The 16,545-nt window shown below is 45.2% G+C and overlaps 1 protein-coding gene across 4 annotated transcripts in view; it reads left to right on the top strand.

The window, feature by feature from the left end:
- Positions 1–16,545, top strand: part of FRRS1 (ferric chelate reductase 1) — a 730,440-nt gene that overhangs the window by 196,268 nt on the left and 517,627 nt on the right. The window lies entirely within an intron of this gene.

Raw genomic sequence — 16,545 nt, 5'->3', positions numbered from 1 at the left:
CAGCGCTGCCATAGTGCCCCCCCCATAGTGAACGTTCCCACGGTGGAGAGTGAGGCGAACAGACAGATGAAAAGTGGAGGAGGGGCCAATCACGCGATGTGGCGGGAGAAGCAACTTTGGAGGCTGAGGAAGGAGCAGGCAGCCCCCCCCCCTCCAAGACAAGGCATGATGGGCCTGGCAGTAGCAGTGGAGCTCCCCAACCCCCCCATGGCTAGTGGGGAGCATAAAGAGTAGCTCGCAGAACAGACAGATAAGCACCCACTGCCAGGGGGAAGGGCGAACAGGGGCGGCCTAAGATTGACATTGCCCACAATAGGACATTGGAGGCCATACTAGACTACAGTGGGCCAATGGTGTACAGCCCAAATTGGATTGCAATGGCATGATGCCGCACTGCCTGGCTGCGTAGGGACAGAAGTGGGGCCAATGCCTATTATACATGATGGCATATGGTGCACGTGGCACGCACAGGAAACTGCCTTGTGAGTGCTAGAAGAGTATTGCGCCACTGGAAAAGTGCAGTGCCAGAGCACAAACTGATCCCATAAACAAGACACTCAGAAAGTGAGAGCTGCAAACCCCCCACGCGGCGGACTGGAACAATACGCAAACAAGTGTAAGACGGGCAGCACTATAGGAGACCTGCAGCCACGGAGCAGAAGCTGCGGGGGGGGGGGGCAAAAGACACGCACACCACTGGTGAAACGGATCCTGGTGTAAAGACAGGGTGGAACAATGTCTGCAAAGGGAGGTAAAACCAAGGGCAAGCAATACATAATGGACATCTTTGCTAAGTCCCAGCAGCCCCCCACCACCCCATCACAAGGTATGGCTGCCGCACCTGCAAACGTGGCTTTGCCGAGAGAGGACCACCTGATCTTAACAGCCATCACGGAATTGAAAACCTTATGGGGAATAGCGATGGCAGACCTGAGAACCGCACTAGAAACCAAAATAGATGCAGTTGGGATAGAGGTCAATCTGCTGAGACAGGATGTGAGAGTGCTTGCGGAAATGAGTGGCATGGAAAGCGCGGTGAAAACTAACACGGGCACCAGCACAAACCATGCCAAGGAAGTCCACATACTGAAACAGGTGGCCAACCTGGAGAACCGAGCGGAGGTGGCAGAGGGAAGAGCGAGACGCAATAACATACGCGTGGTCGGCCTGTCGGAGGGGGCGGAAGGCCAGGATCCCACGGACTATGTGGAGAACATGATCATACAGGAAATGGGAGCAGCAAGCTCTCCCAAGGGTTCGCAATCGAACGCGCGCACAGGGCCCTGATGAGGAAACCGCAACCCGGGGCCCTCCTTCGAGCAATTATAGCGAAGATCCGAACTACAGGGACAGAGAGATGATCTTGGAATTCTTTCGGAAAGGAGGGACGATAACCAGGGCATCTGCAACCATCACTGCATACCCTGATTACACAATGCTGGTGCAGAGAGCACTATAGCTATGTGGCTATCAAGAGGAGACTGCGCACAGCCAGATTCAAATACATGCTGTTGTATCCCGCAAAGCTCAACATTTTTACACAAAGGCAAAGCGCACTTTTTTGACACCCCGGAGGACGTGGTGATATGGTTGGACGCCCATGGCTGTCCGGAACGAGATGAGGACCAAGGCCGAGAGGAACACGATAAGTGATTGAAAAGCCACACATGATAAGAGGCGGGGGGGCCAGGGGCAGAGACTGTAGAACAGATAACAATGGCGCGGCTAGAAAAGATAGTGATTGGAAACTGTAACATGTGACACTTGAACACGTTGGACTGGAATATAAATTCTAAAAAGCAAAATGGGCAGCGTTCAGCGCGTTTAGCTTGATGAGCAAAATAGGAGTTACAAGATGGAGACAGCCTACCCCCGGGAGTTAGAGTAGTAGGACCGCCACTAGGGCGATATCTCCCTGGTGAGCTGTGAGTACGGGCAATTGCTGGAAAAGGGCTAGATGCGGGGGTGCCTGAGATCCAGGGATGGAGCTGGGCAACAGTTGGGGAGGGGTAGAGATAAGAGGGGTTTGAAGTGTAAGTTGGGGGAGGGGAGGCTGGGGAAGATGGGTGGGCGTAGAAGAGGGAACGTTGGGAGTTGGGGAGTGTGTTGGGGTTGGGATGCGAGGAGGGAGGGTGGGAGGTTGGTGAAGTTGAAGTGTTTATAGTTGGGGGAAGTTTGTTGAACGAGCCTACACGCAATATGGAAAAAACGTAGATATGGACTGCACTTGCGGAGGGAGGAGTGGGATCCTAATACATCATGAGGGACCTTAAAATAATTACTTGGAATGTTAGAGGGCTCAATAGCTATCTAAAGAGGAATAAGGTTATGCTGTATCTGCATAGACAGAAAATAGACATAGCCCTGATACAGGAGACTCACCTCACACAAAAGTTGGAGGTGATCCAAAAGAAGTGGAGGGGGACCGTTGTAGGCATAACATATTCGGCCTATGCTAGAGGAGTGATTACCTGGGTAGCACCGCATGTCCCATTCCAGCTACTATAATCTACAGTTGAAGCAGACGGGAGGATGGTTATAATGAGAGGGCTGGTGGAAAACAAGGAAATAAGCATTATAAACACATATGCCCGAATCAGGACACAGCGGCATACTTTAGGACCCTATACAACAAACTCAGCATGTACTTAGGGCGGGCGGTGATTTGGGGAGGAGACTTTAACTGCGCACTAAACCTGAAAATTGACAGATCAGATGGCAAAATAGATAGACCTACCCCAGCCGCCAGGGCGTTGCAGTCACTATTGATGGATTTCGGGTTCGAAGATGCATGGAGGGTGCGCCATTTGCAGGACAGACAATATTTGCATAATTCGGCCCCACAAAATGTACACACCAGGCTGGATTACAGGTTTGCCACACAGGAGCTAATGGCAGAAATAGCGCGGACAGAATATAAAGCGAGGATCCTATCAGACCACTCACCATTGGTATGGCAATACCGACTCCCGAGAGAAAGGATACCAACGTGGCGCCTCAGAGCAGAGGCGTTGAAAGATGCAATTTTCAGGGAGGATTTGAGAGAGGAAATAAGCTATTTTGAGATCAATACTGGCAGTATTGAGACAGCGGGTATGCTCTGGGAAGCCTTTAAAGTGTTAGTGAGGGGGATAGCCATAGTGAAGTCCGAGGGATATTAGCCGAACTGCAAGACGCAGAAAAAGAATTAGAAACAGCGTTAAGAAGGGGAGGTAATACCAAGGAAGATAATGAAAACTCAGGCTGCAACAGAAATGTGCTGGGCGTTGGGAGAGATTGGGTAATCTCAACTATAAAAAGTACATAGAGACACAGCATGCAGGAGGGGATAAACCAGGTAGGGCCCTGGCACGGTTATATAAAAGCGAGACCCCTAGACCCACAATCGGAACAATAACGAAGGATGATGGGTGCATAGTGGACACCTATTACCGACTCCTGTACGGAGATGAAGAGGGAAGCGATTGCAGGATAATAAGAGAAACACTGGGAGACATAGGGCTTCCGCAAATCAGCGCAGAGGAGCGAGAGGAGCTGGATGCGCAGATTACTCTAGAGGAACTAGTAGAGGTAGTGGTGCAACTACCCACTAGCAAGACTCTGGGGGCCGATGGACTTCCTAGCAAATTGTATAAAATCTATAGAAATTAGGTGCTCCCCCCCCCCCCTCCCTGCTTTTAGCAAAGCTAAATAGGGCATACGAAGTGGGAAAGCTACCAGAGTCCCTAAGAGGCGATTATCCTACTGCTCCCTAAACCCAATAAGCCTGGCAATGTTTGCAGCTCATAGACCGCTGTCAATGCTGAATCAGGATAGCAAAATGCTAACAGCGCTCCTGGCTAAAAGAATGAGGATCATAAATAAATTAATACACCCTGACCAGACCGGTTATGTCCCTAATAGAAATATATCCAACAACCTCAGACGACTCCACCGAGTTATTGAACACGCAAATGGGGACGCGGGCGAAATGGCAATTATATCGCTGGATGCAATAAAGGCCTTTGACTCAGTCAAATGTTCCTGGCTGATTTCGGCCCTGACCAATTATGGAATAGGACCTGGGTATCTCAAATGGGTCAAACTATTATATAGCGTGCCGCTGGCCAGGGTTAAAATGGGAGCAGTAATATCAGAGGTGGCAATTCAGTAGAGGTACTAGACGGGGATGCCCATGGTCCCCTATGCTGTATTTCTTAGCCCTAGAGCCCCTGGCGATATACCTGAGGCAGCAGTATGACATAATAGGCATCACCAAGTCTCCTTGTATGCAGACGATATGCTGTTGCATCTACGTTACCCTGAAGAAAACCTCCAATATGTTCTGGAAGTGATGGAGCGATTTGCAGGGCTGTCTGGCGTATCAGTGAATCCGAAATAATCTTGTATATTTCAACACGGCAGATACAAAGGTATCCCGTTAGAACAATTACCTGTTTTACAGATACCATGGGAGGTCAACACGTTTCGATATCTTGGGATAGACATCTATCATACGGTAGAGGCAGAGCACCAACATAACACTGAGAAAGCGATCCAGAGTATTGAAAATAGTATGAAGTTCTGGGTAAAGCTCCCCTTGGTGATGATGGGACGAGGGGCAATGCTGAAAATGGTGGTCCTGCCAAGACTACTGCATTATTTTGGGAACATCCCATACCTGATACCAAGGCGATTATTTGCTAAGATACATGATATATGCAGGGAATTCCTTTGGCATGGGACGAGGAACAGAGTTGCCCTTTGGAAGCTACAAAACTCACACGAGAGAGGGGATATAAAACTAACAAACTATGAAATCTACTATGTAGCAAGCCAGCTACAATTTGTAGCAAAATGGCTCTCAGAAGAACCAACCTCAGAATCCAGGCTGTTTCGACTGGACTGTGCCCCATTCGTCTTAAAATAAATGATGTGGCTGCCCAGATCGGATATGGAAGGGCTCCCAAAGATTATACTAGGATGGGAGATATGGCATAGGGCCTGTCAGGTAAAGGAGAACCCATCCCCGTGTTCCCGCAAGTGGCACTAGTCGCACTGTCCGGAAAAGAAAAGCCACTATGGATGAGGATCAGGAAGCACTGGGAACCGGTAGGGATAGCAACAATGGGAGACATATGGCAAGAGGGGAGGATAAGACTTTGAGATGTTGGAGGAAGAAACGGGGTTACATACGGGACAATATATTGCATACCATAGGGTGGTGCGGCGAATCAGAGACATGGTCCGAAGTAGTACTAGAAGATCAACCGGACGCCACCATAGATACACTAGATGACATAGCAGAAGGAGGACACGAGATATCTAGGATATATGAGCTGATATCCAAAGTGGGGAAGGAAGTGGTACAACTGAGACAGGACTGGGAGGAGAAAGTGGGTGCCCCAATGAGGGATGGGATGTGGGAGCGAGCCCAAGGGTACCATAAGAAAGTGTCAAGCAATGCAAGGTTACAACAGATACAATTATATATAACCCACAGGGCTTATGACACTCCAGAGGATAGCCAAATTTAAAAATACAGGACTACAATCATGCCCCAAATGTGACGGAGGAAACGCCGGAATGGTGCACATGTTCTGGACATGTCCAGCAATTGAGAGATTCTGGGAAGAAGTAGCACATAGGCTGGAAGAAAAAGGGATTAAGATAGTGGTGGAAACAGCGTGTGAATGCCTGATAGGGGGGTTTGCCAGACCACGTAAACTCAAGCATGTAAGTAAACTAAAAGACTTGGCATACATACTTGCAAAGCGTAGGCTCGCTATGGGATGGAAGTCATGCCATAGACCAAGAATAGAAGTATGGTGGAAAGACCTTCAGAAATGGGCAGAATCTGAAACCACAGTATGGCAGGAAGCTAATAATTCTGGAGGGGAGGAGGAGGCTGAAACCTGGATAGCCTGGAAACATCTAATGGCCACGTTATTTGGGCCCACGCAAGACCGGTCAGGTGATCGGGACCCAGCAGAGGCCACTGGAGAGGAATCCCTACTGCAAGACGAAGAAATAAAATATGAAGGCGAATATGCTCGAATGTGGGGGGAGGGAACGGGAGAAGCAGTGGACACGGATGGAGTGATGTAAATGCAAAATATTATATGCACTGCAAGTTTGGTTTGTGTTTGTTTGAAATATAATTAATAAAAATTGTTTTAAAAAAAAACTTTATTCCGCCTGATGGTCTCCATACAAAACATGTACATTTAACACTATCCAATGGAGTCACTGACACCATTATTTTTGACAAGCATGCAGGCGGCTGTGTGCCCTTGTGCTCATCCAATTGTCAGAAGCACCACGCTTATTCAAAGAATGTTTTAAGAAGATATTAAACACCAGTCAATGTACATGCTTGTTATCAGTTGTTACCCACTATGTTTTCAGCTGACACGTTTGCCATGTGTTATACACGGTATGCCCCTCAACTCCACTGTGAACACAAACATTTGAGAGATCCAGATTTGGCCGTCAGTCAACGGAACATTGGGATCTCAAACCAACTATTTTACGAATATAATTTGGATCTTGGATTTAGAGTTGAGATAAATGGAAAAAATAATCAATTTTGGAGTAAACCTTTTTTTAAAATAAATGACACTCGAAGATAGCAATGAATAGTACAAAAATTCGAAATAAATTATTTCAACAGACATCTTTTATTGCTCTGTTGATTTTGAATAAAAAACAATTATATTGGTGGCTGCTGTTTTTTGTCCCGTGATAATTGTACACTGATTGAATGGCAGCGATTGATGCATTTCACAATTAAAATGTTAATACAAACTATGCCTATATAGTAACGTCTTGACTGCTTTCATTTATTAAACATAAAATCCAATAAAAACAAAAGTATGATCATTTATCCTTCGTGCTGTCATCTGCTGCTCACCATGCCTGGTTGAAGGCCTTTGCTATGATTGAAGCTGCTGCATTCTCACAGGCCATCTTATGTCATATTACTATTAGCGTGTTTTATTTTATTGCTATATTATTATATCAGTTATGTATTAACGTGATTGGGTTTTATATCTGCAGTTTTATATGTAGGTCATTTTAATTTGTAATTTGTTTAGATATTAACATGTTTTAATGTTTTTAATAAAGAGTAGTGTGAATGGTTGTTTAATACAACCATATGCACTGAAATACAAAAAATAAACTAGTTACTGACTAGTTGGAACCGACGGATCTTGTTTTCTAGGTACGGAATTCCTCTTTAGCATAGGGCTTCAGAGGTGTTTTTCCAAACCACTTTTGTTTAATAAAATGTCTGACTTTGCGAATACCCTAACTTTGTGTCTGGCTCTCAATTCTGACCCCTCAGATACCCCTCTGCCCCCCACCCTCCCTTGCACTTAGATCACCCGTAACATGATATGTTCTTTTATTTGGAATTTATATAGCGCTCAATACATCATTGGTATGATCTCAAAGCGCTGGTAGGTTGCACGTCTCGGGGTGCAGTCCAGGTCAGTCAAGAGAATAGGGTGTAATTATGTGCGCAACTGGTTTTATAGTCATATAATCGAATGTCAAAATGTCGAAAGTCATAATCTCGAGAAAAAAAAATGTCAAACAAAGTCGAATTTTTATTACGTTTTTTATTTCGAAATAGGGGGGTCCCCCCTCCCCCGGCCCCTTTTTTTTCAAATTTTTTTTTTTTGTTGTTTTACCCTTCTTTTTTTTTATTCCCGGACACCCTCCAAAAAATAAATAAAAAAATACTTTTTTTTTCGACATTGTTTTCTATATTATGACTTTCGACATTATTCACTCGATATTTTGACTGCACACCGCGCAACTGATGTGAGTACCTGATGGGCGCTGCATTCTAGCGTTAGGTGTGGTGCTATTTGAGATCAGTTGAAGGTGTGCAGTCTGGATTGAGTTCACCAATACTGGGTTTTAGCTGCGTTAGGCCTGTGTAGGACGCTTATGTCTGCAGCTAGGCACAAATTTCGTTGGTATAGTCGCGTTTTATAATGTTGAGGTGTTCATGAAGTATTGTTTGTGTGTGAGCAGCTAGGCCTAATCGATCGAGGGGTGTAGCTGCACTTTAATTGTGTCTTGGCGTAGCGTAGAGTAGATGGTGAGCATTGTGATAGGAGAGGGGAAATGTCTGGGTCGAGTTCTGATCTAACGAGCTCTGTATTCCGGATTTCAAGTTTGCGTTTGTGATTGCTGCGTTAAGAGTAAACTTATTAGTGACTTAAAAGGCACTTTCGGTGGCGTCATTGCTCCTGATCTCATTGAACATTTGTCATCGGGTTGTAGGCCTCAGTCGCCTTAGATGGTCTTGGTCGGTTTTATGAAAAGAGCCAGGTTTAAGAGCTTTGCGGAAGGTCATGTTATCTTGGGTGTGTCGAATATGAGGGGGCGGGGGGAGTTCCACAGAGTTGGAGCTAAATTTGAGAAGGCGGATCCTCCGAGCATTACAGAATTAGAAGTTGGAATCACTAGGAAGAGGGCAGTGCTTGATTTTAGGGTGCGAGGACGGAGGTAGGGTTTTACCTTCTCTTGCATGTACGTTGGGCCAGTCTTCTGCACTGCTCGGTGGGTAATGCAAAGGGTCTTCAAGGTAGCCCTTTGTCTACCTGGGAGCCAATGCAGTGTTCGGAGAGCGGGTGAGATGTGGTCTGTGTCCCAGGGCAAGTAGGAGTTTGGCAACAGCGTTTTGGGTGCTTTGGAGTTTGAGTTGGTATGCCGGGGCTCCCAGGCAAGGGGAGTTAGCATAATCCAGTCTCAACATAATAGACATAACAGCAGCAAGTCTGTTGGGGTAGGAGAGGTAAGGAAAGGTGCGTCTAAGAAGTCTGAGGTGGTAGTGACAACATTTTGAAACATTATTGATCTGGTGGGAGAGGGTTAGGCCAGAGTCCATCATGCATCCTTGGATTTTGACTATATCGGAGGGAGGGAGTGGTGGGCCAAGGGAGGGGGGCCATGGTAGCGCATGTGGGAGAAGGGAAGTATTGCTGCATACCATGATTTCAGTTTTGTCAGGGTTATTCCTGGTAGAGTGGTCAGATAGAGGTTGAAGAGGAGAGCAGAGAGGCATGTGCCTTGGGGTACTCCAGTGTTCACTGGACAAGCAGTTGAGACAAAGGGGCAGAGGAGGGCAATTTTGTTTCCTGTTGCTGAGGAAAGAGGCAATCCATTTGAGTGCCGTGTTGTGGATTCCCAGGGAGTGGAGGCGGTCAAGGAGGATTGAATGGTTAACCATGTCAAAGATTAAGGAGAATCAGTGCTGCGCAGCCCTCAGTCTGCCGTGACCTTGAGATCATCCCAGATCGAGATCATAGTGGTTTCTGTTCCATGTTGCGGTCTGAAGCCTGATTGTGCGGGGTCGAGGAGTTTGTTGTATTCTGCAAAGCAGTTGAGCTGGGAGTATCGAGACCGGTCAATGAGTTTTGCAAGAAATCTGGTGTTGGAGATTGGCCTGTAATTCTTAGGGTCAAGGGGGTCAAGGGGTGCCTTTTTTTACAAGTGGCTTGACATAACGCTATTTTAAAGGCTTCAGGGAAGATGCCAAAGGTGAGTGAGTCATTTAGAATGGTTCTTGCATGTTCAGCGTATGTGGAGAGAGGCGGCACGGGTCTAGGTGCGATCCGGAAGGTCTGCTCAGTGACATGTCACGGAACTCATCTCCGGAGATTGGTTTGACAGACTCAGAGGTCGGAAAGGTGTTTGTTGGTGGAGTGGGATCACGAGGGGTCGGGTTAGGGTAGGGGGTGAGTAAGGACAATTCTGTGTTAAGGGTTGCCGTCCTGTCAAGGGCAGTGTTGTAGAAATGTAGTGAGAGGGCATCACAGAGTGATTGGGTGGGAGTGGATTGGGCAGAGGAGCAGGTAGGTTTTAAGAATTCGGAGATGATCTTGTGGAGTTCTTTGCTGTTGCTGCCACAGTGCAGAATTTTATTGTAATAGGCTTTTTTAGCCTTTCGAATCTCCCCCAGTCTACATAGAGTAGCAACCTGCTCTTTAGTAAAAACAGATTTCTGTAATCCCATTGCTACTCCATGTAGACTGGGGTATGTATCCTATGGGAGGGTTTGAAGAATGAAAAACTGTGATAAGCGTGGGAATATTGGATATATTATGAAGCGTAGATAACAGTGATGTGAGTTCAGACTCTGGAATGAAAAGATGCAGGAAAGAAGACTACCTGTTACTATTAGATGAGTGCTGCATAAGGATATTATCTGAAGATGATCTGTCCTTATCCAAGAGGGAATTGGGGCCCAACTTAACCTGACTCGGGCCTGCTTTCCTGTAAAAGTGAGGAAGTGGTCTGGAGGGACCTGCTGACTTGGTATTTCCTGTGGAAATGTTAGTTTCTCTTCTCGCTTTGTGGCTTTAAAGAACTATTCAAAGTGAGTATAAAGATTTGCAAATGCAATTGGATAATTACACAAGAATCCTTGTTGTGCCACGTCCCTAGTGTGCAAGGTAATTGGGGTGGTGGTTCCACTAAAAGGCGCTATAGTGGCAACATGCACTGTGCTTTTTGCTACATGTAGGCCATGTGAGATTTCAATGTATAGAAAGCATTGTGAGGGACCAGGAATGTGACACGGACACATAGGGCTCATGATGATAGCTATACACTTTTATTTTAATTATAAAGGGGCACCGCACTGTCCCTAATCTAGGAGGAATCTCTCTACCTCAACAAAAAACTAAGGGCCTGTCCTGTTTCAAGATGTCCAAAGCAAACATTTCCTGTGTCCGAAATCCTATCCTAGCCCTCTCATTCTAAGATTAACTCCTAAGGTGTTAAGGGTATTGCATTTGGCTTGAAAAGTGGTCAAATATTCAAGTAAAACAAAAAAAGGTATAAATCCAGTAAAGGTTCCAAGTGGACAATCGCATTTCCTGTGAATGACTCAATTCTCCGGGTGTCTTTCCAGAAAAAGAAAAGGATAAAATAATAACCAAGTTCTTTGTATCCCAAGAGGATAACCCCCTCCTCTTTGTGTTGCAATTCACTCCAGGGGAAATTACTCCCTTCCCCAGGTCTTTTCCACATTCAATGCAGTTCAAATTCCTAAGGGCATGAATCTTCCTTCGGACTCACCGACTCACAAAACACTTGGTATACTCTCCTGTCGGGCTCTTCAATGTCAATGCCAGGGCAATATCTCTAAGCATATGATTTTTCCTTGAGATAGTATATTTCAACAATTACACTTATGGGTGCAGGTCACAGACTCGCATGACGTCTGGCATGCTACCCTGGCAGGTCTTAATTACACTATTCACTGTCATCCTGGTGTACTGTCCTGTCAGGACAACCTCTCAAATGGGTATGAGTCTTTCTTAAGAATTCTTTTCACCATATGGGATTATGGCTGCAGGTCCAAGACCCACAAAACACTTGGTTTTCCCAATTTCACTTTTATCCACTTGGTGGTTATCACAATGTCCCAGCTCCCTCGTGCGCTGCCTCGGAACAGAGCCCTCCCTTCTGGGTTTCTCTGCTGTCCACGCCACAAACCGTCCTGGTATCCCCTTTTTTCTTTCTCTGGCTCACTGTTATTATTAGGCTTTTTTTTTTCGGCATCCTCCGTGTGCCCCTCTCCGCATCGGTTGTGCTTTGGTAAGCGTTGGCGTCTCCAACGCTCGCGTATGTTCGGTTACGCGCTGAAAGGTGAGGCTGGACCCCATCACCATCATTGGAGTCCACAAACCGAGTTAGGATAAGCACATCCACGTAGGCAGCTCCAAAATGGACACTCAGACCTAATGAAGAAAGAGATATATTAGTTCTCTGAAGTATGAATATAAATATTTATAGATGAACAAAAGAATGTGTACAAAATGTGGTGTTGTGGGCAACAATTAATGAACAGTCTAAATTATTAGTAGCCTAATTGGTGATCAATTTCATCTGACTTTGGGTCCTCTGACCATTTTATGTTCATATGACGGTAGCAGGCGCTCCTCTCCAGAAAGAACATGGCATGATAACCTGTTCTGAGATGAGAAAACCTTGCCCGTTTTTTTGATTGATTTTAAAAGCTTTTTGGGATAACTGTTGCCTCACTCTTGAGGCCAAATCATTCGCATATTGTAGAAGTCATCCAATACAGTGCAATTTCTCCTAATGCAGAGATATTGGCAATAAGGTAGGTCCTTTCTCGGATGTCGGGGGTGGTCGCTGGAGAAGTGTAATAATGTATTTCTATCGCTGGGCTTGCGGTATAGGCCACATTCTAGCTTACCTGACTGATGTTTAATTTTTAGGTCTAAGAAATGGACCTCTGTGTTGCTGTATTCCACGGTGAATTGGATATTGATGTCTACATTTTTCAACTATGTTAGAAAGGAAATTGGTCTGTCAGGTGTGTCCCAGATAAAAATGTCATCAATTTACCTCTTCGAGCACTTGATCTGGTTGTGAAATGGATTCTTAGCGGAGATGATACGAATGGATTCAAAGTTTGCCATGAATAGGATGGCTAGACTCTGTGCAAATGCTGCTCCCATTGTTGTCCCTTTCGTCTCTAAGTAGAATTGTTTGTTGAATTCAAAGTAGGTTTGAGAAAGCGCCAAGGTCATTAGCTCAATTATGAAGTTGTGGGGGACAAGGTTTTGTAAGTTATAACTCAGTCTTGGGGTATGCTTGTATAAAGTGATGTGATGTCCATTGTAACATTCCATTGTCTGGATTGGTCAAATTCTTGGTGCTCAAATTCTTGGTGCTCAAATTTGAATGGTGTGGGTGGTGTCTCTCAAAAATGTTGCTGTCAACATACACATTGGTTTGAGAAAGTGGTCTACACATTTGCACAGTAGTTCGAGAATTGATCCACAACCTGAGACTTTTGGTCAAGCAGGCGGAGTGACGGGTTCTTTCTTCAAAGTTTTATTTCTGTCTGTGTCCTGCAGAAAAGTATTTACCATTTGTTGTTGGTTCTGGGAGGTGGACATGATGACAATTCCTTCGCCCGCTGGTTTTATAATTATGTTGGGATTTTTTGATAGACTAATTAAAGCTCCATTTTCATCTTTAGAGATATTGAATTTGAGGAATGTTTTTTGCTTGTAATGCATTTAAATCTTTCAAGATGCATTTCTAAAATGTGATTATATCCCGGGGGGATTAGATTATCCTGTGGAATAAAGTTGGATGGTACATGTAAGCTTGAGTCTGGTTCTTTTTTGCTGTTCGGAGAGTCTTTAAAGAAAGTTTTTAGTCGTACTGTTCTTAGGAATCTCTGGACCTGCATTTAGAAATGTAAACCAATCGGTCTGATGTGATGGTACAAGTGACAGGCCTTTGGATAGAATAGAAATCTGGGTCTGGGAAAGTTCTATGTTGGCCAGATTGAAAATTGGTATAGTTGAGGAATCCCTTTCTACCGCTTGAAGTGTCTCCGTTCCCACATCTGACGTCTTATTGGGGTGTATGGGCAAAGCCATGATGGGCCCCAGGTGGTTCCTCTGTACCCTCTGCCTAAAAAAAGGGGGTGGAGGTGGGGGGTTTGTTCCCTTAAAAGGGTTGTTGAGTGCATCTAGTTGTGTCATCCGAATCACTACTAGAGTCTGAGGGCATGAGGTGCTGAAGGGGTGTCCCTGAGAGGGAATGAGGGATACAGTGTCTCACCAAATGATGTCGATTCACCCCCCTTCACCCTTCCCGCCCCATGTGGTCCTCCCCCATGTGCTCCTCCCCCCATGTGGTCCTCCCCCATGTGGTCCTGCTCACAGGAGGAGGGGCTACCTCTGGGAAAGGAGTGATGACACCATCAGGTTCATCACAGCACACAGAGCGCATGGGTTGACAAATTATTATTCATAGCAAGGAATAGGCTTTTGTATATCCTGAGTTTGTATTGTACTTGAAGGTGAGGGAGATTACATGTAATTAAATGGCAAAAAGCTTTCTCTGTGATTTTTGCGCTATGTAAAGAGTAATAATTCTCAGTGGAGTATTGTGTAAGTGATATTAAAAAAAGAAATAGCCTGAGCTGGTTTATTTATAGATGTAGTCCACATTTGGCTGTGATTAGAGGGCCTGCATCATAGCCTAACAATGTATTATTCTTATTATGTTATTTATGAGCGTGGACCTAGCTTTGCGAATCAACCGATCGCTTTACAGAGGTGTACTACATTATAGATGCATAACGGAGCGCTTTACAGAGGTAACAGAACAAATATACAGCGGGGGGTAGGATATGGAGGGGTACATCTGTACCGGGTGGTGAGGTGGGTTGCGCGGCATCTAGCGGGTCAGATAGCACGAGGGGCAACTTGATAGTCTAGGTGTTGAGGAAGAGAGACTCCTTGAAGAGGTGGGTCTTGAGTTCTTTCTGAATTGTGGGAGCATGGGGACGAGTCGGATGCCAACAGGACAGAGTAATGCCTTATGGTGTGTGATCTGTGAAAGACATAGATATTAAGAAGTGAATGGGTAGGTGAAGGGGAGTTAGCCATCCTAATGCCACCTGCAAATGAAAATAATCCCAATATAAACATACCCACTCCTCACTCTTGACATTGCACAGTCCGACACAGTTGCGAAGTGAAGTGGGTGGGTACTGATCCTTGTATTAGAAAACAAACAACACAACCATTCTCCTAGGTTGGGGGGGGTGAACACAGTGTATGCATTCTAAATTAATAACATTGCTTCCCAAGCCCAAACCTGCAAAACTCACATGCAATGCATAATGGCCTGAATTCAAAACTCTAGGGGGGAACAAATAGTATATGTATATAAATTATGCAAACTTTCTCTGGTATTGTTACTTTATTGTTGATATTGCAGAAAATAAAAATGTGTTGGGTTGATTGACTGAAGCTGATTTGATGCAAAGGTGAACTGAAAAGAGATTCTGTACTAGCTGATAAGTGGTATTATGGACATAGAATGAAATGCTGCTTAGAGGTCACCTGGCAATATTTAGGATTAGCATTGTTAGAAATATTATTCATAGATCGGTTGTGTGAATGAGTGCGTGTATTTGTTAAGCAAAATTGGCACAAGTCCATGTAAAGTATATCTGATGTCTTGTGGCGACTAACCTGCATAAAGTAAAAGGACCATCTTTGACTGTATTTTATTATGTTTGAGTTTTAACCATAAAACCCAGCCTGTTCATTGACTCGTGGGATGGGACGGTATAATAGGGGCTGCTAGATCTGTGGTGCCCACTTAGTGAAGATCCCTTGTATTAACCAGCATACTTTACAAGAGTAAACCAGTTACTTTGAATCAGATTTATAAACTGGCATTCCGTTTGATGAATACATATTTAATTTCCTTATGATAGCCATCTAAATTAAAGACATTGGCCCTGATTGCGAGTTTGCCGTTGCAGAAAGAAGGGTGCCGGTAAGCTTACCGGCACTTCTGGACTGGCAAACTGAGTTCTGCGGGCGGGTGCTGTCGCACCTGGAGGGCGGTACGGCATCCGCCCGCAGTGTTTCACAGAAGCACTGGCAACGTTGCAAACGGTGGCAGTGCTTCCGTGGTCCCACGGGAATGGGGATGAATGGAATTGCCAGCGCCAGATTTACCGGCCACCGGGCTGTAATGCCCCGGTTAATCCGGCAAGTTCGACGCTGGTAAATCACTACGGGTCCGGCGGCAGCCTGCTAGAGCTACTTTAATTATCTGAATGGATGCATGTCTTTATTTCTCTATTGGGGTGGAGTTCTGGGAATATTGGAATGGAGTTTGAAATTGATAAATCAACACTTAGAACGGATGGATACGATTTGTCCGTGGCAGAATTCTTTGCGGCCGAATTGACCGTGGTCAATTCGGCCGCAAAGACAATTTTGCCCCGGCCAAACTTGAACCCCCCGCCCCCATGGTCCCCAACAGTAACCCACCCACCCCCTACTTATCTTTTCGCGTCTTGTTTCTTCTGACCCTGCAGCGTCAGTTCTGTCCCTCCTATGCCGGTAGGATCCAGCACTGCAGGGTCTCCTTTTCTTTCCCCTGTCTCCAAACCTCCAGAAGCAGGGGCTACCTCTGCTACCCCCAAAGGCCATCACTACTAAACATGGGGAGCGGTGGACACCTCTGCAACCCCTGCTTCCCATGTTTGGTACTGATTATCCCATTTCATTGTTTAGAATCGATCGAATGGTACTGGCCAAATGCGGTCAGATGTCCCATACGATCATTTCGAAGCGATCAAATTGGGCACTTCCCTTAGAACTGCAGTGTCTTCACCCGCTTCAACTGGCATTCTTTTGGGAAATTAGAAAAATATCGTAATGGAATCATTGGGTGCATATACAAATTCCTCTACAATTTTCTTGACGTTAAATTGTTGTTTTGCTAAAACCAGCATAATTTACCCATCTGTCCATACTTTAATATTTGCACAGAGGTTCTTGTGAAACTCAATAGCAACTCCACCTTTTTGTAGTGCTATAAATCACATTGCAAATCTAATTGTGCTTTTGTTTCTGTGCTATTTGGAACAACACCATGTATATTATTTTACATCTAAGTTGACATTTTCTTTCTCTTGAGTCAATCATTCTTTCAGGGTGCTGTTGCAAAATTGGCAAATTCGCA

This window comes from Ambystoma mexicanum, chromosome 1q (genome assembly GCF_040938575.1).
Source record: "Ambystoma mexicanum isolate Mex_15411 chromosome 1q, UKY_AmexF1_1, whole genome shotgun sequence".
Lineage (NCBI taxonomy): Eukaryota > Metazoa > Chordata > Amphibia > Caudata > Ambystomatidae > Ambystoma > Ambystoma mexicanum.
Note: the sequence above shows the minus strand (reverse complement) of the source record. Positions and strands in the feature narration are given on the sequence as shown.